The 26881-nt window shown below is 38.8% G+C and overlaps 1 protein-coding gene across 11 annotated transcripts in view; it reads left to right on the top strand.

The window, feature by feature from the left end:
- Positions 1-26881, top strand: part of BACH2 (BTB domain and CNC homolog 2) — a 361249-nt gene that overhangs the window by 187846 nt on the left and 146522 nt on the right. For 3 of the 11 annotated variants that reach the window (XM_081296115.1, XM_081296107.1, XM_081296116.1), the window contains exon 3: positions 3861-4009. The exons of the other annotated variants lie outside the window; for them this stretch is intronic. The gene's annotated coding sequence lies outside the window, so the exon portion shown is untranslated. The remainder of the gene's footprint in view (positions 1-3860; positions 4010-26881) is intronic. 11 annotated transcript variants of the gene reach the window in all.

The raw sequence follows: 26881 nt of genomic DNA, 5'->3' as shown, positions 1-26881 counted from the left end.
TGGGAGGTGTTAGGCTCCGAGGCTGTGAGTCACCTGCCCAACATAACAGAAAAAAGCTACTGTGAGCAGAAAGCTGTACATCTCTCGTGGTTTGGAAAGCTGCATACTCTTTTTACGTAAGATAACATAACCATGTGGCATCACTAGTGTTTAGCCTGTGGCATTCAAGATTTAGTGACACTGAAGGTAGTAACTTTATTCCAGTGATGCACTTTATTTATTTATTTATTTTTCTTTGATAATGTGCCAATTGCACAGACTTTGGTTCAGCATTGAAACAGAAGTGGGCCGCTTTGAAGTATATTTTTAAAATGAGAGTATCCAAATTTGTAATTAGCTTTACAAATACTGATTGTACAGTTGGAGGATCTAAAGAGCTTCAGGAAAGCATTTGTGTTATTAGTGGTGATTTTTTTTATTTCCCCCCACCCAAGCAATTAAAAAAATAAAGTATGCTCTTTGAGGAGTCATTTCCTCTATTACCACCTTATTTTTCACATCTTAGAGTCCTCATGTGCTTAGAAAAATAACCATACATCTGATTGTGGCAAAGAAAAATCATTTATAAGTCATTTTACCTGCTTTGATACCCAATTTTCAGGAGAATACTTCTTAAATTATAAATGGAGAAGCCACAGTGAAGGAAATGGTCCACTTCTCAATACAGCTTTGGTCTTTGGATCATTTTAACAGAAACAATTCCTACTTTTAAGTGAGACTATTGGGAAAGATAAATTTAATTCACTTCCAGAGTAAAGTTGAAATATTTTGAACCCCTTCCCCCTACACCTTAGCCATTTTATAGTATGTGGTGCAGAAATTGAGTTTATAGATAAGGGAAAGAGTAAGGTTATTTCATTCGATATAACAAAAAAATTGCTTTAATTTTCTCTTATTTGCATATGAAAATTGTGGCATTCTCTACAGCAAATATTCTATAAGTTCACATATATATAAAGGGGGAAAGAAATAAAGCTTATTAGAAAAATCCATAAAATGGAAAGGGACTTGAGGCTAAAAGCCCTGCTGTTGCAATCCTAATTTGTGTTCACTGTTTGGAAGAATACATTCGTGTATATGCATGTTAAAATGTGTATTATGGATATGCCCCCATGTCTCTCCATGGACACCTGTTTTGTATTGTGTAAGAGTCCCTCATCTTTCTATTATGCATTTCATGCCAATACAGGACCTTCAGTGAGTTTACTTTTATCTCCAATTTTCTTGGACTTTGCATCATTTTTCTGCTTTGTGTGGGAGCTAGAGATGGTGTTAGCAAAAGAGTGGGAAAGTATCATTCATGATTTACAGTCAGACGTGGCGTCATGGTAATAAAACACTAGGCTCCAATAGATCATTGAAATAACAAAGCTCACATTCCTTCAAACATATTAGGGCATAAGAAGGCCTGATGAGTGGGCACATACTTTCAAAACTCGCCAGCCGCTTATTCTTATACCAGTGCACCCAACATTAAATGAGTTAACCTGTGCAAGACAAATGGCACCAGAGATGGCATATTGAAACACATGTGAAGGTGAGCCATCATTATTAGCGTGTATAATTGATTTCGTCTTCACATCTCCTTCTGTTTCTGAGGGCATGCTAAGGAACAGCATAATGTCTAAAAAGAAGAAAAGAAAGGAAGCCAAAGCCCTCATTATTGCAGAAGCTGAATCTTCAGCCCACAGGCAATCAGTGGTTTCCTTCTCATTGGTAATATGTGAATTGTGTCTATACTCCCACACCCCTTCCATGTTAAGTTGCATGGGCAAGTCATGACTTTCCCATTGTGCACCTCTGACTCAGTGGGGCCTAATGAGGTCCATTCAATGATGAACTTACATTAACCCCATTTCAAATGACATATGACAAAACAGCAAGATGCTCCTTATCTTCTGAGAAAAAAATAAAATAAAATATCCTAAGTTTGATCACCACTGATTAGAACTTTTGTAAAGATGTGTGGGATGCAAGTGGATCTTTCTGTGTCCATAATAAAGTAGGTAATTAGCAAATTCATCAGGCACTCATGTTTCTGGGAAGAGTGTAAATTCATGTGGCCTCTCTAGAAGGTCGTTAGGACCCTTAAAGTTCAAACCACTTGACTTGGTAATTTTTTCTCTAGGAAGCCACCTAAGAAAATGTCCAGAAGTTTAGACAAATCTGATAGTCAGATGTATCCCTCAAAGTGAAATATCTAATAACACAAAACCTGTAATTCTAAAACTGAAAGAAATAGTCAAATAAAATGCATTTCTGTAGAGTATAAAATCACATAAATATTAGAAAGCGTGTTTGTAAGTGATTTTTAATAACTTAGGGAAACATTTGCATTCATATAACTTACATTTTATTTCATAATTAAATTTAAAAAGTTGAAACAAAACTCTTGAATATGTTTGTGTATCTGAAAAGAATACTGATCCACAATCCCTTGTCCGCTCTATAAAACAATTGCCAAGCAACTATGCAATGAGGGAGCATATCTATCTTCTAAGAACTAAAATTCTAAATCCAAAAACTTTGGGGGGTTGTTTGGTCACATTATGTTATTTGTAATTGTTTTGGTAAAAAAAAAAAAAACTTGAGCTGAACTAATGTAAGGCACTATTTTATCCCACTACTAAAAGTAAGCCTCTATTTTTGTACAGAATTATTCAGTGTGTTTATTAAGGGTGCCACTCCAGAATCCCTTAGGGTAATATGTAATGAGTGGTAGTTGCATCACAATACTCTCTAAAATCTAAAAGAAAAATCTAAATTCTGAACTGTGTCCACCCCCGGGAGTTACAGGTTAAGGACCCACACAACAAATATCACTAGTGATTTCACTGGTGCCAACGTTGCCATTACTCTTTAATTTTTTATTTTATACCTTCCATATTTTCCACAAATTCTACAATAAGCACATATTAATTCATCATCAGAAAAATAAATATTGCTAATTTTAAAATAAACACATTTAAGGTATCAAAGAAACAAAATGTCAGACTTTACAAGTCAATCATTTGATGAATATGGAAAGCAGTATGGAGATTCCTTGGAAATCTGGGAATGGAACCACCATTTGACCCAGCTACCCCTCTCCTCGGTCTATACCCAAAGGACTTAAAAACAGCATACAACAGGGACACAGCCATATCAATGTTTATAGCAGAACAGTTCACAATAGCTAAACTGTGGAGCCAACCTAGATGCCCTTCAGTGGATGAATGGAGAAAAAAAAATTTGGCATATATACACGGAATTTTACTCAGCAATAAGAGAGAATAAAATCATGGCATTTGTAGGTAAATGGATGGCATTGGAGAAGATAATGCTAAGTGAAGTTAGCCAATCCCAAAAAGCCAAATGGCGAATGTGATATAAAGATATAAAGAAGCTGACTCATAGTGGAATAGAAAGAGGGAGCATGGGGGGAATAGATGAATTCTAGATAGGACAGAGGGGTGGAAGGGAAAGGGAGGGAGCAGGGGGTTTGCAAAGATGTTGGAATGTGATAGACATCATTATCCAAAGTACATGTATGTAGACACAACTTGGTGTCAACATACTTTATATAAAATCAGAGATATTAAAATTGTGCTGTATATGTGTAATAAGAATTATAAAGCATTTCACTGTCATTTATTTTTAAATAAATAAATAAATAAATGTCATAGGGCTTCTACCTTGGTGGAGCCCTGGCATTTTGGGGGCTCATTTGTCATATTCTATTATGTGACTTGGTCAAGAGACACCACCAGAGAGACAGGAAGTTAGTTAGAGAGGTTGTAAAGAGCAGGTGTGAGATAGCAGGAGCAAGGCATGAATTGTTCACTTTCAAAGTTTATTAATGGACAACTCTTCTCCACTAGGTGGACACTCACTGACCTATCACAAGGTTGCCCTGCAAAACTTTGGGGTCCATGTCTGAATGGATTGCTGTAGCCTTCTCATCTCTCCCTTCGCCCAGTTCCCTGCATCCTAAGACTCGAAGCCAGGACAGGACCTGGAAAAATTATATGTAAGTTTTGACTAAGGTTTCTTTTCCTTAACCAAACAATATAAAAGTTTTCTTAGGTAATAGTAACAAATAGCTTAAGCAAATATGCATTACCTTTGTTTTAACAAAGTATCATGAGAGTTATAATTGAGGAAAAGAGCAGGGGTTGGAATCTCCATGTTAGTGGTTCCTTAACTCAGTAGTTTTTAAACTTTAAGCTTGCATTAGAATTACCTAGAGGGCTTGTTAAATTACAGATTGCTGGGCCTCACGCCCAGAATTTCTGATTCAGTAAATCTGAATTCTACTGAATTCAAGGTCAATGCCAGAAATTTGCTTTCCAACAGTTTTCCAAGTGATGCTAGTGTAGCCAGGTCACGGACTCCACTTTGAGAATCACTACCTTAACTCAAATGTGACTGGAAAGATGAATGATAGATATAAAACTGTGACTTTAGTATTAAAAACTATTAAATTATTAAATATGAAAACTTTACTTAATGCATTGACACATCTCAACAAAACATTTTAGGGTCTACTCAGGACCTTCACACTTGAAAATCCAACCACATAGTTGCCATTACTCCCTGCCAGCCTTCCTCCTACTGGTCTCAGTCATTCTTTGCCCTTGGTTTTCAAATGATGAGACTAATTGTGCTGTTATTAGTCTAAAACAATGACTGCAGTCCTTCAGCAGGTGTGCTCATCATGTTTTTAGGTACACTCAAAAAGAGAAATCTTTTTTCCCCTGGATTGGGAATGTATTGTCACCTTTCAAACTAAATCATCATTGTATTATTCCTCCTTCGTACACTGAAGTCTGACTTGATTTCCAGAACACATTCGAGGGAGACAACATCTCCAATAAATACCCCAAGTCAGCAAGTTCAGGTTTCTGTGGGGTCTAAGTTCCCAGGACTGACATGTTTTGAGGATTGGCTTGTATGTTAGCTATCAAACAGGCCAATCACCTGTCTTCCAAGGATAAGAATTATTTATTCCATGATAAAAGAAAGAAGTAGGAGAGTTTGTCTAAATAAATGCACACTGGATATATACACACAACTATACACATGTGAATGGATATGCATTTTACATATTTCTGAGCTTTCATTTTAGGAATTGTTTTTCTTCCTTCCTTTCTTTCTTTCTTTCTTTTCTTTTTCTTTTTCTTTCTTTTTTTTTTGTGTGTGTGTATGTGTGTGGTGCTGGGGATTAAATTCAGGACCTCACACATGCTTTGCAAGCACTGTACCACTGAGCTACATCTCCAGCTCCCATTTTAGAAATTTTAAACATTTTTTCTTTTCCTTCATTGAGTCAATATGAATGTAAAAATAGTATGACTGATGCTGTCCAGGAAAACATTCAAGAAATTGCTGGGCATTTTAAATCTGTGGATAAAGCACTGTGATTTATAACATTTTTCTTGGATATGGTAAATGTTATCATTCAAAGCAGTACTCAGGATTTATAGTTCTTTTATTATAATGCTCTAGAATGGAGAATAATCACTGTTTGTAAAGCAATTGCCAAGCATCAATGTAATGAAAGAGCATATCTATCTTCTAAACATTAATGGAGCCCCAAATCCCAGAAATAGGTCAGGAAGAGAAGACAAAAAGTGATAGGTGGTGGAATACTCTAGAGTGGAATTAACCCAGAGCTGTCTTCTGGGGTGGTCCAAAGGATAAATGGGCTGGTATAAGGGATGACAGAGTTGAGAGTGATAGAGTTATTTACTGTATCCTTACAAACTTTACCATCTCAAGAGGGGTGGGAGGGAAAGGGAGGGAGAAGGGGAATAGCATGGATGATGGAAGGAGACCCTCATCATTATACAAAATACATGTATGAAGATTCGAATTTGGTGTCAACATATTTTATATACAAAGATATGATAAATTGTTGTACAAAGGTGTAATAAGAATTGTAATGCAAATAATAATAATAGAGCTCATGTAAAAAAATAAATAAATAAAAATTTAAAAAAAAACTTTACCATCTCTATCAAGCGCTAGTTATTCCATATAGCATTTGGAAGGAAAGTTGTCAGTTTATGAAGCATCTTCACCATGAAGTGAAAGAAGGACTTGGATCAAATGTCCCTTGTGTTCCTCCTGCTTTGCCATTCTGTGAAACTCCCTGTTTACACATCATGCTTTCCTGTAGGGTAACCTGTGCTTATGGAGGGAAGAAGGCCGCTGTGATTCCTCAAGGGAATCTGGGTTTTGGTTTCCAGCCTGGATCACCCCCTCCACACTTGGGCAGGGCACTTGGCCTCCAAGAACCTGGAGTGTCTCTGTAAAACTCAATACTGTGAACCTAAAACTGCTCTTAAAGTATATTAATTTTAAAAAGCTGAATACCAGACAGTATGGCAAACCCTCAAAATATTGAACAGAATTACCATATGATCCAGTAATTTCACTTCTGGGTACACACTCAAAAGTGAACATAGGAATTTGAATGTATAACTTACACACTCAAGTTCATAGCAGCATTATACACTATAGCCAAAACCTGGGAGCAGCTCAGATGTCCATCAACAGATAAATGGATAAATAAAAATTATTCAGCCTTAAAAATATGTGAAAATCTGATAACGTTACCATACACATGAACCTTGAAAATACTAAATAAGGCAGATGCAAAAAGGACCATTACATGGTCCCATTTATATGAGGCATCTAGAGTTGCCAAATTCAGAAGCAGAAAGTTGAATTGTGGGTGTTGGAGACAGAGGAATGGGGAATTGTTGCTTAATGGATATAAGGTTTGAATTTGGGAAGATGAAAATGTTCTGGAGATGGATGGTTGCACTAAAATGTGAATGTACTTAATGTCACAAAACTGTATATTTTTAAATGATTAAAATGAAAATTTTTTGTTACTTACGTTTTACCACAATTTTTTTTTTAAACCCAAATCCCATGGCTCACCTTCACTCAAGAATGCTGTGCACAATCACTAATTCATTCTTGGTGGTGACTTTGTAGTTTGTGAGGGGGGAATAAAAACAGACCATGACACCACTCACCCCTCTTTTCCTGCTACCTTTTGGGCAATTTCCAAAGATGGAAGAGGTAAGGATCTGCTGAGCAGGATACCTCAGTCTTAGGAATGGGTTTCCCATTGGAGTAAAGATACACCTGTGGGAAACCATCAAGGAAATTTGCCGTTAACATCCGTAGTCTCTACCAAAATGCCATTTACACACAGAGGAAATCTGTCACCTATGCTCCTTTCATAGGGCTGCTCCTGTTCTTCCAGCATGTGTCAATAAGCTGGTTCAATCCCAGAGCATGGTGCCAACAGTGCCACAGAGCTGTGTGCTCAACTGTGGCTTATGACAGGCCTTGTTCTCTGGAGGAGGACACATAGGGAGAAACCAGTGAATGAGGACTTGTCACAAGAGTCCACATAGTAGAAAAGGAAGGCTTTTAGAAATTAACAGTGGTGGGCTCCCCACTATGGGGCTTCCGATTTTTATGATGCCTCTTTACCATGTCCAAATGAAGTATTTTTTTTTTAATGAGAGAGAATTTTAATATTTATTTTTTAGTTTTCGGCAGACACAACATCTTTGTTGGTATGTGGTGCTGAGGATCGAACCCGGGCCGCACGCATGCCAGGCGAGCGCGCCACCGCTTGAGCCACATCCCCAGCCCCCAAATGAAGTATAATTTATGCATCATCATCAACTCTCTACGCTACTGAGAACAGGCAGCATTGGATCCATAAGCCACAGAGCAGGTCAGTGGGTGGCCTGTACCCCTGGGGCCAACATGAAGGCTGAAACCCACCAGAATAGTCCATTGTACCCTACTTTTCTTGGTTTTTGCTTTAAATTCAATGTTTCTAGAAAGCTGACCTTGAAAAACATCCAATAGGTTCTCATCAGGCCTAGTAGCCATATTTTCTTCAGATATCCTTCACTACTGTCAGGCTATGTCCTTGGGGCTGACCAGGAGTAGGATTCATGAGTAGGATTCATAGTACATAAGGATCCATGGTGTCAAAAAACTGAGAAATTGTTATCCTAAATTATCCCACCTTCTCCTTAAGATATCAAGATTGTGTGTGTGTATATATGCACTCATACATGTGTATGTTTGGCTTAAGGAATTTGTATAATCAAAACAGAGGTGAAATGATGTCATCAAAGTTAAAAGACATATATATATATATAATGTATATATGTATGTATGTATATGTAGTCAGTCCCCTCATTCTCATGCCGTACTTTCCAAATCTGCTGCTTTACTTAGGTAGTAGAGACTAGGACAGAGCAATGGAAGTTTTGACTCACTTGCTATGATATCAAAAAGAAAATTGATTTAAAGGTTTTTGTAGAAAAGAAAACTAAGATCAGCAAGTCTAAGGGACACAAAAATAAGGGCTTATCATCTCTAACGTCCACACGGACCTACCAACATCCTATGCTTGAGTTGAAATGACATGGATTTAGAATCCAATCAAAATAAATGTAGTCCCATGAGTTCAAAGACCATAATTTGAGGATGGACACACTGATAACACACTCAGACAAATGATACAAGATAAAGAAAGCCAGCAACGACAGACCCTTGGGAACCCTTCCTGTGGACCCTCGTGTTTCAGAGGAATCAGATGAGCCTAGTTTCAGATGCCAAATTCATGTTTACTGATGGCTTAGCTACCTGGAATCTGACTAACCAGAACCTGAATTAACTAACCTTCATATTCACCCACACCCACCCAGCCCTTCCCACACACCCCACCCTACCACACACACCCCACTTCCCTTTTTCAGAGACAAAACTCAGAAAACAAGATCGCTTTGGTTTTCAGTGAAGGGGGAAACATACCCTGGAGGATATTTGTAGCTGATCACAGTGACATGCTGAATCATTGAGAATGTTCAAATGTTTCAAAATTAGGAAAAGAAACTGCTTTGGAAAGCTCTTTAACAATAAGCATTTTCTAGTTATGGATTAACCAGAAAATCAAAACAAAAAACATCTTCTTGTCCTCAAATAGTCTAGTTAACTGAAATTTTATTATACCTACTGTTGTCCCTCAATAATAGTCTAAAAATGTTGACCAAGAAAAAGTAACATTAACTTTTATTCTTCTTGAGAAACTATGCACTTTTTGCCTTTTACCACCTTTCCAGTGCTGTTCTTGTGTAGGAAATATCTAGACGTTGTGATATCATTAGTTTTAAGAGTAACATAAAATAATTTCATGAACCTATATGTTTAGCGTCTATAGTCATTGAGGAACTGTTGGCAAAATTTTAAAGTCAATTCTGTTTTGTTTTATTTTGTTTTGTTCTGAAGAACCTATGATATGGCTATTTGTAACAAATTCAGTTTCACAACTATGTTCTTCACACAGCATCATCAAATTTATTTTTCAGGGTTGGGATTGTGGCTCAGTGGTAGAGTGCTCACCTAGCACACATGAGGCTCTGGGTTCAATCCTCAGTTTTTAAAACTATATTTTAAAAATATAGTTTTCACTCTTTGCATACATCATAAATGTACAGAGATACTACCAGCATGATAAAATATGTTCATATATAAATTGAAATTTTCAGATGATATTTCTTATAAGTCTTTAAAGAAACTGAGCTCTATTGTATTATAAAGCTGCCCACCAAGTGATACCAGTTGTAGCATACATGATTTTATCAGTTTGTTCTAATAGTTTTCAACCTGTTGACTTTTTAAGAAATGATTTGTGTGCTCTGTTTTGTAAGCATCTGTCACTAATGAAATGATATCTCTCTCTGAGCCCTTATTTAACCCGGGGGATCATAGCATATCCTTCAAGGACACCCATTAGACTGGTCTTTGAGAGGCACTAGCTCCTATAGCTCTGTTGCAGCTAGAAAGTATGGAGAACCAATTTCATGATGAGGAAACACATTTCAGCTCTTCCACCCCAGAACAGAATTTGCAAAGCTTTGCAAAATAGCAGAACTTTTGGAGTTGTAGTAGTGCTTAGTTAGAAACTAGAATCTTTTGTCTCTGTCTGATTTTTCCCGTATTCCATGCTGTATTTGTCACTAGGCTGAATTTTTATACTGGGTCCTATGTGTTAAGTATTCTTAATTTCCAGAAAGAGCCAGAATCGCCAAGCGTAGTGGCAAACACCTGTAATTCCAGCAGCTCGGGAGGTGGAGACAGGAGGATTGTGAGTTCAAAGCCATCCTCAGCAACTTAGCAAGGTGCTAAGCAACTCAGTGAGATCCTGTCTCTAAATAAAATGCAAAAATAGGGCTGGGGATGTAGCTTAGTGGTTGAGTGGCCCTGAGTTCAATCCCCAGTACCTTCCCCCCACCCGCCCCCAAAAAAGAGCCAGAATGAGAGAACAGTTGGTTCCTTTTATCAAAACAGAAGTAGCTTTATTTTCCTTATTATAAAAGTAGTAGAGCCTTGGGTCACTTAATGGCAGAGAAATGTCTTGAGAAGTGTGTTGTTAGCCAAGTTTGTCATTCTGTGAACATTATAGAATGTACTTACACAAACAGCTGTAATACACTATTTAATATAACCTTATGGGATCTCCATGACTATCATTGACCAAAACATCATTAGGTGGCATTTAACCACATATATTTATTCTACACAATTTGTAAAATAACAGAAAAGAAGAAAAATAATTTACATATTATTATCCTGGCTATCCAAAATTAATTTTCATATGACCTATTAACTCATATTTTATGTATTCTTCACACTTTTTCAACTAATTAGAAATTTATAAACAGTACTCTGCACTGATTGCATCCAACAAGTTGGTGGCACTTAGGAATGATGATGTTACATGTCACTTTACAGGACAATCTCCTTGTTACTTATTTTTTCCCCTTTAAATTATATTTATCAACTCTCATAAGAACAGATAACTATGTGGACTCACCAGAATCTTTATCTGGTAGAAGTTTCTATCAGCCAGTATTTTCATTTCAACATGTTGCTAATCAAAGATGTTGAATGGCCCTGCAAGATCTTTGTGAACTTCTGTAATCATAAAAGGAAGATTCACTTATATACAGGTGTTAGGCCAACTGATTGTGTTCCAGTTATTTAAAAATTAGTAATCAATTTACTGTAAGCCAATTTGGCATGAACAAGAAAGACTGATTTAGACAGATCCCATTTCCTATCCGCAATCCAAATAATATCAATTCCAATAAAATTCTAATTTTATAATTGATGGTAACAGAATTTCATTCAAATATCTGAGTATCTGCCACCTTGAACTGTGAACCAGAGTGTTTTCTTTCGTTCTTTCTTTCTTTCTTTCTTTCATATTTATTTTTTAGTTGGACACAATATCTTTATTTATTTATTTTTATGTAGTGCTGAGGATCAAACCCAGGGCCTCGCATGTGCTAGGCAAGCACTCTACCACTGAGCCACAACCCCAGCACCCCCAGAGTGTTTTCTTTCAACTTTGCATCCTTATGTCTCTTCTAAAAGCTTCTCTTCAGATGGCTCTGGTGTGATGTCAAGCTCTGAGGGTCCTGCTGGGATCCCTTTACTTTCCTTTAGAGAGTGCTGGGACTTAGGGTTGAGAAGAGTCCTAACCCTTAGCCAAGATTAGGAAGGCCTTTGATAAAACTGGATTTTTAAAGGATTCATCTGAGAAGTGTGATCCACAAATCTTATGTTTGTCTGTGACCAGAAAGTATTCAGTAAGCAACTGCTAGAAGAGATGTATTTGTTTAAAAAAAAATGGCCTGTGTTTGTCTCTGGTTCCTCTAGGTCTCATCATCCCCTATGTTAGATAGTAAGTTCCTTGAAAGCAGAAATTTTTTTCTGTATTCCTTCAGATCTTTGGTGTCCTGGCATTTAGCAGGGACTCAGTGTAGACAGACTTGAGTTAATATTTCTGTGGCTCTTCAATGACAGATGACTGAATGTGTACACTTCAGGTAACTCCATTTTACCTTCTTCCCACAGCAGTTGAAGAGTGCTTTGATAAATATCTGCAGTCGTGCTTGATGCCTGATTGGGTACTGGTATGGGAAGTGGTATACAGCACTTTGATGCTCCCCTGGAGAAGGAGATACCCATGTGGATGATGAGAATTGGGCTCTTTGTCTTCGGTTTCCTTTTGAGCGCCTTGCTTCACTGAGTCACAGTGCTGGCAGTTCAGTGATGGGCATGCCATTGGAGCCAGAGACTGCCCCTCAGACTATTTATGACATTGTATCGAAATTTCCCATTACATTAACAATCATATAATTTCAAGAACATGCTAAAAGTTAGTTGGCTTTGTAGTTGACATTGAGATTAACTTTCTCTAACCTAAACCAGTGAAAACTAAAATGCTCCTCACCACATAAAAGTTTTGCTTTCGCTGTGTTCAGACCCCTCCCACCTTGTCACAGCACAGTCATTTGGTGTCTGATTTGGGGGCGGTGTGGTTGTTTCTCAGTGGTGTATGACCCACTTTTTCATAATACTTAATTGCCTGTGTTTTTACAACACAAGTCGTAAGTTCTGACAATAGTGGACTAAAACCCAAAAAAGATTTTTTCTGAAACATCGCATCAGCGCTGCTCAAATACTGTGCACTGTGGAGAGAAGCTCTCGGCTCTGTAGGGCGTGTGTTGACTACCAAGGGATGGCAGGACCTTTCCTCTAGTCTCTGGATAATGAGCAAGCACACAGGTAAAGATGCCTTTCCCAGAGTTGACTCCTTTAATTATTTTTTTGAACTAAACTTTTTAAAAATATTCATCTCTACCTGCATGCGTTTGCTGTTGTGGTTTTGCAGGGGGTTCAGAGGAACAGGTTTCTCTGGTACCTTAAGATCTTAATAACTTAACTTTTCATTAGAAGTCTAAAGAGATAGTGATCAAAAATTAACTGTTCTCTCTATCCTGTCTGTGCCCTTGGCAGACATCCTTTTATCAGTTTTTTTTTTTCCTTATTTGCTGTGGTTGTCTGTAAACATCAGGTGCCTGGTTCTGCAGTGATATCCATGTGTGGGTTAATGCTTGGTGTGAGCTTCAGGCCATGGGCTGTAAAGTGTGGTTACGGCAGACAGAGTAAGATGCTCGCAGAAGGGAAGGGATGGCATGGGTTACTGTGGCTTAGTAAGCATGATCCATTGAAGACTAGTAGCAGATAGAACGCAAGTGCTATTGACTAAAGTTTGGCAGAATCATTCTTGACATCGGGCTGTGTTTTAGAATTGTTTATGTGTCTGACAGTGCTTTGGTTAATTGAAAGAACTCTTAAAAATCCTCATTGTTTCAAAACAAGGGAGATATTCACCTTCCCGAATAGATAGGAAAACTTTGGGATATATTTCTTTGCTGAAGGTTGACTGGCGTGCAGTTCATGGCAGGCTCATCTCTACTGAATTACATACCAAGTTAGAGTCTTTGAATGTGCCCAGAGATAAGTCAACCTTGTTTTCCCTGAAAGTCCTGATACAGAAAAAGAATGAAAGTACAAACACTAACTGGAAAAAATGTCACGCATTTTAGACACTTTGCATCCTTTGTTAGGACAAACCCTGGGTTGGGTTTTTTACATTTGTGAAGTTGTGCGGTAGGTGGAGCAGTGTGGGTGGCCCAGAAAAAGTAGCGGTTAGAATAACATTTTCCATTTATTGCCCTTTGTGCATGGCTAAAAATAAGATTCATACAAATCAGAATATGTAATGCAAGCAAAATCACTCTGTTAATTCTGATGACTGGTTTGCCCACATCTTTGCATTTGTCTGGTAAGTGGTATATTGGGAAATAAATGTGTCTTTGTTTAAATAGCAAAAGGCAGCCAGGTTTTTTGCGCTGTTTATCGGCATGTGATAGTTTATCAGCATTTTCCTCTTCTGAAGGAAGAAAGGCACAACCCAAACATTTACAAATTGTGTCAATGGAAGGATGAAAGAAGTGGCCGAATCCTTGAATCTTTTTAAAAAGTAATTGCCTTCTCTGAAATGCTGTCTTACGACATCCATCTTCTTGGCTCATTATTAGAAAGTTGTTGTTTCTTGTAAACCCACAGAACAGAAAGGAAAGGGTCTGTTAGTGGTGTCACCCTAGAGATTGGCAATAGTGTGCGTGTATATGGATGGGGTGGTAGGGAGCAGGGGATAAGGATGAGCACACACCTGCCCTGTAGTACCCTCCATGGACACAGATGTTGGAGGATCAGTTAACCATGTGAAAACTCCCCTTCATCTGGCTTCTGAGTCCACTGCAACCACAGTAAGTGATAACATGTCAGTTTGCGGCTACATGAAACCCCAAAGAGAGGTGGCGTCAGCAATCACAGGGAAATTTGTGCCTTCGTGATCCCAGAGATGGTGCTGTCCCGTTCCACTGACTGAGTGGCTGTGGCATTTCCAAAGAATGACAATGTCTGCAAGTGTTCTGAGCCTTTCAGTTTGATGTAACCTGTGAAACAGATGAGTCAAGAGGGCAGTCATTCCAGAAGCCTCTGAGAAATGAAGACTGTAAATTACATTCCTCCAACCATGGCAGACAGCATGGTGCAGTGCTTAAAGTAAGATAAGAGCTTTGGGAGAAAAAAAAAAGACCCCAGAGCAAATCTTAACTTAGCTACCTGTTGACCTTGATCTATTTACTTAACCTCATCCAGGCCTGGGTGTCTTGTTGAAAAAGGAAATAGGAATAGAACCTACCTTATAGGGTAGTTGTGAGAATTCAGCGAGATTATGTACCTTGTAGCACAAAGCCAATGCTCCGTAAACCGATGTTGGTATTATTCTTATTTGTGCTGCTGCATCCTTGGAGAATTTCAGGGATTTGGGAATTCCTCTCTATGCTTAGAGTACAGATTTTGGAATTAAATGCACAAAGGATCAGCCTCTTGTTCATGTTTCTCAATCAGAAGGATCTAGGCATTTATAGAGTGATTTGGTACTTCATTGGTTACTAATACTATCTAGGATGTTGTTTTTATTCTACAATCAAATGAGCACAATGTAAGCCTCTCTTTCCTTTTAAGATTAGCACTGTGTTGAGCATAATCAGTTATTTTTACCCTCTCACTATGTTTTTTATTTAAACATGGATATTTCAGTTCTAACATCTGTGCATGTTAATTGTCGTACCTGCTGGCGTGCATTATGAAAGAGTGCGCTAATGTTGTAATCAAGCAAGGTTTTAAATATTTCAGGTGGGAATGAGCAAAACTTCAGGAACAATTAGCTTCTGTGGTGGTGTAGTTCCCTACAGAAAATACTGCATCTATTATAATTCTGGTTACTGATTAGTCCTACAGATGACCAAATACTGATGCAAGGAAATCAATTGCTGTTAACTTCTATTTTCATTATTTCATTATTTTTTGCAAATTATTTTCTATTTCATGTAATACATACCTGCCCTTCAAGGAGTCCTTTTATGCCCACCAGTTTTTTATTAAAATTAAATCTATTTTGCATTTCATAATGTAAAGTCATAACTGTAGGCATCATGTAACTTTTTGGGTTAACTTTTAGAACCTATAGAATTAGATGCTAAGAGTTCGAATTCAGGTTTCCCCATGACCTTTCTGGGATGCTATTTCTTCATTTATCAAATTAAAAAAAAATAAAAGACTGTGACAGCACCTTGACTTTGCCTCACCTGGGACCTGACAAGAAGTGATAAATGAGACCAATAACCTAAGGAATTAAAACATGGTGCAGAAAATAGGGATGGCTTACTTTTATCACTTAATAAATTCTCACTAGCTTTTTTTTTTTTAACTTTACTTCAAATTTTCCTTTCCGTGGTCTGTCATACCAGCCCTGTCTCAGATACCACTCCTGATTTTAATTTATATATTAGCGCTATCATCAAATTTTCTGGGTTTTTAATGTTAGGAGTCGTCAATCTGCAGCAGAGCCGTTTCTCAGGTTAGCTCTGCCGGGAAGATTTGTCTTTTATTAAAAACAATATTCTGCTTCCTCCAGTGTATCCAGGCAGTGCTGCCTTGTCCATTTTTCCCTCTTGAGTAAAATGGAAGAATGTTTTCCAGGCTGAGGAAATCATTCCAGGTGACTTTCAAAGTTCCTGGCATTGCAGATACAGCTTTGGTTCCCCCCCACACACACACACACACACACTATCTTTGCACATATGCACACCGCTATCTTTGCCATCCTCATTACACTTTGCCACAGTCTGAAGTTTCTGTAAAACTCATAGATCAGAGAAAGTGATAAATTAGACTGGCTTTGACTCCCTCCCACACCTTCCTAAGGAAAGACAGAGATTCTGAAATGCATCCCCGTCGATACACCAGGCACTTCTTCCTGCATAGCAGCCAGTTTTAACCTCTCCTTCATGTGCAATTTGAGTGCACTGGCCGGGCTGTCTCATTATTCCTTTGGTTGAATAATGTAAAGCATTTGCAATGGAGATTTACTCTAATGATGTATTTTAAGTGCATGTCCACCTTGCTGGTTTAATGCACTCAGTCATGGAATGCTTTAGAGTTTATTGCTAATGGATGAATCCTCAGGAAAACTGAAATTTTCAATAAGATTGACATTTGGAATGAGAAATATAAATCTAATGAGAGCATTTCAACCAAGGTTTGTAATTAGGACTGAATGGAGTAAATTTGTACACGCACACCACAGAAGGGCACAGCAGAAGGTGAAATTGCACACTCTGCTGTGAATGAGGGATGAAGGCCTATGTATCAGTGTCAGGCCATGACACTGTGGAGTATAAATGATACTGTCACCAAGTGCTGCACAGGGTACCTAGGGAATTCCACTCTAGTAAATTACATTACTTAGACCTGAAGGCATTGTGTTGGAATAAGAGGAGGGGAAAGAAGGCTGTCAGCACTGAGCAGAGGAGACTGCAGTGCGACTGGCTGCAGGGATGGAAGTCACTGGTTTCTGTTATCCCTGGAGAACTTTGTATTCCCCTTTGTTAATTAGTTTATAGAAGCGACAGACATGTACATGTGAAAGAACATCATGTCTGCTTGGAGTACAGGTTACACTTGACCATAAGGGAATGAATGCGAGTAGATTTCTGCAAAGTGGTCTCTGTTGGATTATCTTTCTTATTATTCACAGCTGGGTAATAGTAGGTGTTCAATATAAGTTTGCTCTTATTTTATTTTTGTGAGGATCCAACATGCATTGTGAGGACTGAATTCTCATTTTCTCAGTAACACTTGTTTCTTTTCTAGCCCTGCCTTAATAAGAGCATGTGTGTCCTAGTCTCTTCTATTACCAGTCACCTCTCAGACCTTCCATCCCCAAGGCAAAGAGTCTGTACTGGCATATAACATTTCATTTTGTGAAAACTCAAAGTTAAGAATAGTTGATTCTTAGAGTGTGACTTGTGGGGGAAAACTGGTTTTTTTTTTTTCACTTCTATTTTCTTGTCTCCCTGCAGTGAAGTGGGGGGTTACCCTTTTGGGGTTGATCTGTCTCACCATTTCTGGGAAGCAATTAGGAAAAGAAAATAAGCACATCAATTATATTGCTACCTTCCAAGTCATAGAAGTTCACTTTTGTCCAAATGCCAGGTCTTAAGAAAGCCAGTACCAGGTGCTCTAGAATTAATCAGGATCACTTCTTAGCTGGAAAGTAAAGGTCCCCTCCTGAATATATAGGTTATGAATATCAATTCTGAGTTTCTCATGTGTGTGTATGATGTGTGTGTGTGTGTGTGTGTGTGTGTGTGTGTGTGTGTGTATTGCTGGGGATTGAATCCAGGGCCTTGCATGTGGGAGATAAGTCCTCTACCACTGAGCTACACCCCCAGCCCTGACTTAAGTAGGTATCATATATTGTCTTTAGTGAACTAAACCTGAAAAAAACAGAATGCTTGGGATTCTACAGAATGTCTCTACAAGGCTTCCAAGTGGCAGGCTTTTGGCAGTGTTTCTGAAATGGTAGAACACATAGATAGTGGTGGCTATAACAATATCTTGTATTTGACTTTTGTTTTTGCCAAAATAATACACTATTCATATCAGGTATCATAATCTAGTTTGTTTTGTAGCCATAGTTACAGTCTCATTTTTTTATCCAATCATAAAACTTAGTAAAATCAACATACTTAGAAAACCAGATCTGAGGGCAGACAGGAGAAAACTTGGTTAACAATAAGATGGTGGATATTTCTATTTTGTTCAGGTACCCTCACCTTAAAAAAAAGTTTTAGTTGATAATTCTGAATTAACATCTACTTGTACAAAAGCCGTCATGTGCCACGTGCCATCTTCAGCATAGAAAGGCTGTGCCATCTTCAGCATAGAAAGGCTGTCTGCCAGACTTTGTTTTATTCACTAAAACTTTATAAAATTCAGGAATTTCCTTATGAGAAATAATAGTCTCTCCCTAAACAGAGTCACTGAATTTCCCCCCCCCTTTTTTTATCATGTTCACTTTAATGGTGGCGTGCATGTTCTTTTCATCCATGACATTGATTGGGAAATCACACGTGTCTTGTTGTTTACCACAACATTACACATGCCCTTTCCCCCACTGGCCTTTTTATGTGGCATGTTTATCAAATTGTATCTTTGCATTTTTCTGAATTGAATCTTGGTGAGATTTGACAGCATCTAAAATGGATTTGGTTCAGAGTCTTTCCTTTCCAAAGAGCTTCCTTTGTTCCTGCCTCCCTACCCGGGTCTGGCTGTACTCTCTTCTCTTTCTTACATTAAAATTGGAATGGGAGAATGGGGGAGCTCCTTAGGAGAAATAGGTCTGTAGAGAATTGTGAGTACTCATTGAGAAGCTATTCTTAGTTCTGAGAAATATAATGAACTTGAGCTTTGAGTCCTGCTGAAGCTCCCATTAACGATCCCGCTATCACCACCTCCCCTCTACCTGATTTTGTTTTCCCCAAAGACGACTGGTATTTTCTTCTTAATATTCTGAATGGAGTATTTTCCCAGTAAAGCACATCTTGAAAGGCCGCTAGTCCTTTTACCGTGATAGTTTACTGGGTGACTCTTAATTGTCCTATTAAGTGCTTCTATTTTGCTTTACCACAAAGTCTGCTGTGTAGAAGACACTTCTATAAACCTAGATTTGCTTGTCAGAAGTCAACCCATTAACGTTAGCACTTCACTTATATTATCATTATGGTGTTTCCAACTGACAGCGGCTGCCACACACTGCCATGTTCCCAAGTTCCCAGTGTTGCAGAAAAAGAGACTTTTGTTCTGACTTGATGAGGAAAAAAATGCAAACAACAACACAGCTCTACCACCAGAGATTCTATAAAGACATGTTCAGATGAACAATAAGGTCCTTTGTTCACTCATGACATAAGGATATAAGAATTTAAACAATAAGACCTCTTGTGAAATGTGGCCAAATCTCTACCACAAACGTTGTGAAGTTCTCTGTCTTGAAGAAGGCAATTTTTATACGGGCTTCAAAAAACCATTAACTTCTAAACCACCCTTGAAAAACAGAAAAGAAAATCACTTGTCTCACTATAACATTAAAGCAATTTCTCTTCTAAGGAACGCTAAAATGCATTCATCTATATAAAGCACATGCTCTACAATTTATAAAAATCACAGCCCTCTATTAGGAAGTGCAGAGCCTCTCCCTCCTTCACCTGGAATGGGAACCCCATCTGTTTTGTGAAGACCCTTCTTTCTTTGAATAATACTTATTTCTTCCGAATTGAGAAAAAATCCTTTAAATCACTTAGATTCAAGATGAAGTTTTAGGGCTTGATAATAATTCTCTAAATCCTTTTGACACTAGTGGAGCATGAGGAGGGAATAATCCTGTTTGGAAGGGATTTTTTTAATTGAATTTACTTTAATGTGAACCCTATTCTTTTCTGCTCTGAGCCGTTAAGGGAGTCTTGGTGTATTTGCAAACCTCAGCAGGGCTGTGGGAAAAAAAAAATGTAGAGATTTCCTTGTCAGTTTATGTCAGGGGCTCTGAAAAACCTCAAAATTGTCCTGGTTTCCATGTTTGAAATGTGACCTTTCAGGAAAAGTGGAAGTTGGGGATGGAGGACGAACTAAATGGTCAGGAGTGCCCCATTGAGCTGACGTAGTATTAAACTCCGAAGATTTCCAAGTGTTTGCAGATGGATATATACAGCATCCTTGCAGAATCCTCTTAATTGAAGAAATGTTTCATCTCTATCTCTGTTGACAGGAAAGATTGCCTACTGATAATTGCTTTGCTTAAGTGTCTGATAATATGCCAGGAATGAGAGCATTCTGTGTTAGGTCATCTTTAATTATGCATGTACCACCTGTCAGCCCTGTATCAGTACCAGATTAGATTCTCATGGAGTCAGTATGGGGAGGATCGGAGGCAAGCTGAGGTGATCTCTTTTAGAAACAACAAAAATAGTAGTAAACATGCCTTATAACCTGCAGCTTTTAAAGGAGCCTCCTCTGCATTGTTCTTGAGCAGGAATAAGCCATCGGTACATCTGAAAAACTTTTGAAATCTTGCCCAGGCAAGATAAATTACTGTGAAGACAAATTACTGCAAGAGAGGATGGTAGCACCTCCCCCCTCGGTACCATCTGTTGCATTTCCTTTTTGCTCCTTCTCATGGTTGTAACTGAGCCAGGGAAAAGCTCAGAAACATTTTTATAAGCTATGTGAGGACAGGAAATATGTTAACGATGTTAGATTTCATACATTTCAGGGGTTTTTTCAGTAGCTAGTTGGCTTTTTTTAGAAGGACAAGTGTGGGTTGGAAGTAATGCTTATTACCCTCTGTCAGCTTTTGGTAGTTTTATTCTCACTTTTCAGGGTTGTTTGGGACTTTCTGGTGGGATGTTTAGGGTTCTTTACTGAAAGCTCTGTTCTCTCTTCCATCCTTTGATATGATGGATTTGTGAAAGGTGTTTTTCTTCATCCACCTGTCAGAAGTTTAGGGGAAGCTTTGAGTTATTGTGCCCTTTACAGTGGTGGGATTGAATGACTGAGAGGCTAAAGGCAGAGAAGAGACAGGTGGATGGAAATAAACAGGTGTGTGAGTTATCACACAGGGCATCTTTCAGATTTTTACCTGCACAGATGAGACTGCAAGCCTGTCTGCCCTCCAGCCTGAGAAAACTTCCTTGAGAAGAATTTATGAATGATAGCCTTAGAGACAGTTTGGAAATCCTGAAATGCCTTACTTCAATCCCTGCTGGCTAGAACCTTGGACAGAAAAATCAGGTCAGCTGATGGAAGAGTGAAGACCCCTCTCCATTTCCACCAGAATATCAAGGTTAGTCCAGCTTATAGCTCTGGAATGCTTCTTGGCTGCCATTTGATATTTGGGGTACCATTGCTTTACTACCACAATTGAACAGTTACTGAAGTAGAGCAGCAATCTATGAAATGCCGAGCTGGCTCCAAAACTATTTATTACACTAGCATTGTCAATGCTTTGTTATTTAGTGTTCACTTAGTGCTTAGAGTAGACAGATGTTCCACGATGAACTTACAACTCCACACTAGTACTAGGGATCAAATCCAGAGCTTCGCACAGGCTAGGCAAGCACTCTTCCATTGAGCTATATCCACGGCCATCATTTTATTTTGAGACAGGTTTCACTGAGTTGCCGAGGCTGGTCTCAAACTTGCAACCTGCCTCAGCCTCCCAAATAGCGGGGATTACAGGTGTGTATCACTTCACTGCTTAAGTATTTCTTAATATAGGAGAACATGGTGTATCCCAGGCCATGACAGAAAAGAACACCAGAAAATAAAGTTTGGAAAAAGAAGAAAGGAATTGAAGAAGAGGAGAAACAAGAAAAAGCAGTGCTGCCATGTTCTCTCACACCAGCTCACCTTTGCAAAATCCTGTCTACATGGAAGAATCTTCCACTCTTTCTACCTGGCTCACTCTTACACTGAGTTGTTGTTCAAGTCTCGTCTCTATTAAGAAGCTTCTTTTTGCTCCTTTCTGACAAAATTTGCAATCCCTCCTTGGTCATCCCACAGCACAATACCTATCTTCTTCCTGGCATTCATCATGGGGTTCATCCCATCTACTTCTCTATTGAGTTCACAAAGTGGCTGTTAAAGAAGCTTAACTTTATCCTAATCTTTTCAATAGAAGTGTCATATCCAGAGAAAAGCAGTAATGATTTTATTGGCATCTACATTTTTAAGAGTATTACAAAAGCACCTTTGAGGAGGGAAGCAGATTCACACACAGAGCATCAGGAATAGAAAGGGCATATTAGAAGTGTGTCTTCTAACCAGTGGTTGAAGGAAAAAAGAACAGGTAGCCAGGAGAAAATAGAAAGAAGAGGAGACAAAATAGCTAAATTTAGATATCTGAAATTCATACTCTTATTCTAGAAAAAGCAGGACCAAAAGATAGAAGTTATAAGGAAGAGATTTGAGTTCAGAACAGGAATCTTCTTGCAGCTAAAACTATCCACAGTGAAACCTGTGATTTCAGGATAATGGCATCCCCACCCCCATTAACTAGAGTAAGTCATTGTCTACTAGGGTCATTTGGGGCGTTTGGGAATTGCTATAGACAAGATTGCTGCACTGGCAGGTGAGGGGATGGGCCACAAACCAGACAACCCCAACATATTAAAGACTCACAGTGTTCATTTCATGGAAAATCACAGGCAGATTGGCTGTGGGGGAGATCATCCCCAGCTCCCTGCAGAACCTAGTTCAACACACACCCAGCCACAAGCTCCAGACTGGGGTTAGGGATGGGATGGAAGGAAGAACCAGCTGTTTCCTCAAGGAAGCTATACAGTGAAATAGAAGGACACTACCTTGAGTCCCAGCCTCTTGCTGGCTGTCCAACCATGAGTGGCTCCCTCCAAGCCCTCAAAGCCTACATTTCTTGCCATGCAAAATAGAAATAATATTCTTCATTTCCCAAAGTTAGCAGGAGACTTAAGAAAGATAAAGGAGTCTTTTGTTGATAGCAATGTGCTACCCGTAGGTGGGCACTTGTCCAGAGCCCCAACTCCACAACTGACCACCTCAGAACTGTTTTATCACCAGTGCAATGCATATAATTTTCTTCCTTACAGAGGTGCTGTGATCTGGGTAATTAAATGAAATGTCACATAGATGAGCCCCCAACACAGTACTGCAGAGTAGGTATGTTGTTAGCCTTGTTCGACCATCTGGAGCTGAGAAGGCTAGTAGAGGGGTGTCCTTTCCACCCATCTCCGCTGGTCAAGTCCTTGGAAGGTTCTCTCTTCCTTGCCCCAAGACCTGATTGCATGCTCATATCCAACTTCTATTACCCTCTCGTCTCAGCCTGGAGCCTTCTCCACCTCTTCTCTCTTCCTTCTTCCTTCCTTCTCTACTTTCATCTCTTCTAACCTCTTTATCTCCAGCTAATTTCCCTACTGGCATTATTGTTGGTCTGCATAGGATTGTTCTGATGAGCACAATGTTTAAAATGATACTCTCACTAACTTTTTTGTTCTAAACAAGAGTTTTTATGGAGCTTTGGGGAGAGGAAGAGGTGAGTCCTGTTCCAATTTCCTCTGAATTTGATTCAAGTTTGGTTGGGGTTTTTTTTTGTTTTGTTTTTTGTTTTCTGTGTTAACATTTTCCCATTCTCTCATCCCCTGGGCTTGTAGTCATTAACTTGCCAGACACACAGAAACTGATTGTCTTTATGATGTTGCTGGAGTTAGGAGGGTGTCATTCACAGGGAACTTAACCCATGTATTAATTTAGACATAGCAAATTACTAAATATATGCCTTTAAACGAAGAGCTTCAGAATGCCAATTTGATTTTCTTGTTCACAGCCTCTCCCATTGCTAAAACAGAAAGACCAGTGTGCGAGGGAGGGGTAGTTTCCACCATTTTACTGAGTCAGAAATTGGAACCCCGTCCTCCAATTACAGACCTCTCCTTCATCCATCAGTCCACCCAACATTCAGAAAACCGGTCCCTGTTTAAGACCCAGTCTAAGGACGGAGGAGGACATGAAAGTGAGCCTCCAGACTTTCTCCCTTCTCATTCTGCTATTTGGGGACCCACAACCGTGGCTTATTGGTCATTTTATTCATACCAGTCCTCACAGGGTCTAGTTCAGTAAATTCTGGAGTAATCATAAAAGCAGAGAGATAGAAGAAAGGGAAAAAAAGAAGGGAAAAAAATAACCAAAGAAAGAAGGGCAGTTGTATCATATATATAGTGCCTGGGGTGTAAATTGGCACATGCTCTGAAAGTGAGATAATGATTGAAGTGCAGATCCTGAGAAGCATGGCTACTTGTGGAAATTTGAATGATGATTCCGGGGAAGCAATGCTAATTATCCTTATCTGTGTAGAAGTAAAAGGGAAACCGCTTGTTCTCCAGGCACATCCCCTAGAACACATCTTTCTTCGGGGTTTTCTCCCATTAAGCTCCTTTGCTTTTTATTTAGCATATGAATGTTACTCTAACTCTCTAGTTATTATTAATTTTTCAATTAAAAAACTGTATTTGTTTCTGTCCAAGGAAAGAAAGAGCAACCAGTTTCTCCCTCTCTCTCATAGAACATGGAGCTTTTTTAGGAGCCCCATGGAAAGAGCATGGCTGTTGGATCTTGGGTCACCTCATGACTCAACATTAGCCCAGCCTCACCATCTCTTGTGTAGCCCCCAGGTTGTCCCAACAATCATGTGAGAAGAGATGTCTACAAAAACTCTTTGGAAACAAAGGTGCTAAGTATGTAAGGAATTTTATTATGATATATAAAGATGTTAGCTTTATTTTCACAGTACATTTATTTGTTTCTAAAAATCTTCACCATAACATTTGAGATCTTTTATTATCTGTGATTTAGTCAACTGCCAAATCCCATTGAAAACAAACTTGCAGCATCTTTTTAAAAGAAGTAATTTTCTTTTCCCACCAAACGCTCTGGGCCTTTGTCTCATTCACACATGCACACTGGTTATTTTTTTATAAGCCGATGGAAAGTTATTTGAACTTTCAACTTCCACTCCTCTGGGTTTCCACAGTACTTGGTTCCTGTCTTTAGTACTCATCACACTGCTGGCGCAGGGCTGAGTAAAAGCTCAGTCCCCACCCCAGAGTTTACCATCTAGCAGAGGACCTAAAACAAACACAAATAGCTGTGTCATAGATAGCAAGTGACAGGCACCAGTTTATTTGCTAGATAGAGCTGGAAGTAAGGGCATACTTGGTGACGGTAACTAACGTTTTAAGCAGGACAAGGAGAAGGGAAAAAGCCAGGCACATGTGGGAATCCCAATATTGTCTTATAGTATCTTTGCATTTGTCCTATCATTCTTATTATATCCCAGGATCCTCCAGGACAGGGACTTTCTGATTCATCACTAACTCTGTTTCTGCAGTGTCTGAGATGAGCTTCCAAATAATAAGTCTTAGTAATAGTTGTCTGAATGAATATGTTCTGTACCATGCCATGCTTAATTTCAATCTCAAAATTAATATGACAATTTTAAAAGCCTCTGAAGGTAATTTCATAGATAAATGGATCTTGAATACTTTTCAAATAAGTATTTTTTAATCTTAGGAAAAAAGACAAACAAAAGCTGACTTCAGGAAAAGTTCTTGTATATTGTAGAAAAAAATGAAGTGATTTTGTGTGTGCTTTGGGTACAAACTGAATTCAAAGAGTTTTCCAAAAATCTCAGGACTATTTGGTATGTTCTCTAATGTATCCCCAGTGCCTAGAACTATGCCCAACATGTAGACAGTGCTTAATATGTAAATATTTATTGAATGAATAAATGAATTGATTTAGTAAACATTTTATTGAGCTTCTACTATGTATTAAGTTCTGTGGCATATTAAGACTCCGGAGGCTACAGGGATAAGGGATTTGTCCCAGGAACCCCATAAATGAATGGAGAAGACAAACGCTGATGCCAATATTTATTATACAGTATGAAAAAGTATTGATATAGATAATGCAGAGAATTTATTTCCAGTTGTTTTAAGTGTTAATGTTATTATCACCTTGAAATAGAAGCAACAGGGCTGGTGTTGTGGCTCAGTGGTAGAGCACTTGCCTGGAATGTGTGAGGCACTGGGTTTAATTCTCAGCACCACATACATCGACAACTAAAAAAAAAAAGAAAGAAAGACTTAGAAGTAACAAAGAAGAATCAGCTTTGCCACTTGTCCTGTCTTTTTGTTTTACTAACCTTTGTTCCAAGTTATCACATTTCCTAGGTGGTAGAGGCTCACGATATGCTCCAAGGCACAACCATGCTAAATGTGGCCCAGAAAATAAAAGTGTATATCCAACTTTCAGGTCCAATGCAGTTCCCATGTAAGAACAGATGTTGCTGGTGTGAAATTGTCCTTTCTGGCGTGTGTCCTGATCTGGTTTCCCTTACAATTCCTCATCCTCTCTCCTCCCTCTTGAAAGCTGGGGCTCCATAGCTACCTGCAGAGTTTTTAGCTACACTTTCACGCTAAGGACTTGACTGTGTCTTATCTCCAGACTCATCTCCTCTCCAATACTTTAGACCAAACTGCCTACTGGGTGTTCCTGGGGGATCTCATATACAATCTCTCCAGACTGGAGTTGGTTATTTTACCCCACTCCGTTCCTTCTACCAAGAATAGCCCCTTCATACCTGTTCATCAGAAAAGCGCAGGAACTGTCCTTCCACACGCACCACAAACCCATCTGTACAGTCATTCCCTGGACTCCAACAAGTTCTAGGCTCCCTTAGGAATACCAAAATCCATGGATTCTGAAGAGCCTTATATAAAATGGCATAATTGGGCTGGGGATATAGCTCAGTTGGTAGAGTGCTTGCCTTGCATGCACAAGACCCTAGGTTCAATCCCCAGCACCACACACACACACACGCACACACAAAATGGCATAGTGTCTTCTATGTAACCTGCTCACATCCTCCCATATGCTTAAATCACCTCTATATTACTTATAACTGACATGATTCAAATGCTGTGTAAATTCTTACTATATA

The sequence above is a fragment of the Spermophilus citellus genome, assembly GCF_964194105.1.
Source record: "Spermophilus citellus genome assembly, chromosome: 5".
Classification (NCBI taxonomy): Eukaryota; Metazoa; Chordata; class Mammalia; order Rodentia; family Sciuridae; genus Spermophilus; species Spermophilus citellus.
The sequence above is the reverse complement of the archived record's forward strand: the minus strand, read 5'-3'. Positions and strand labels throughout refer to the sequence as shown.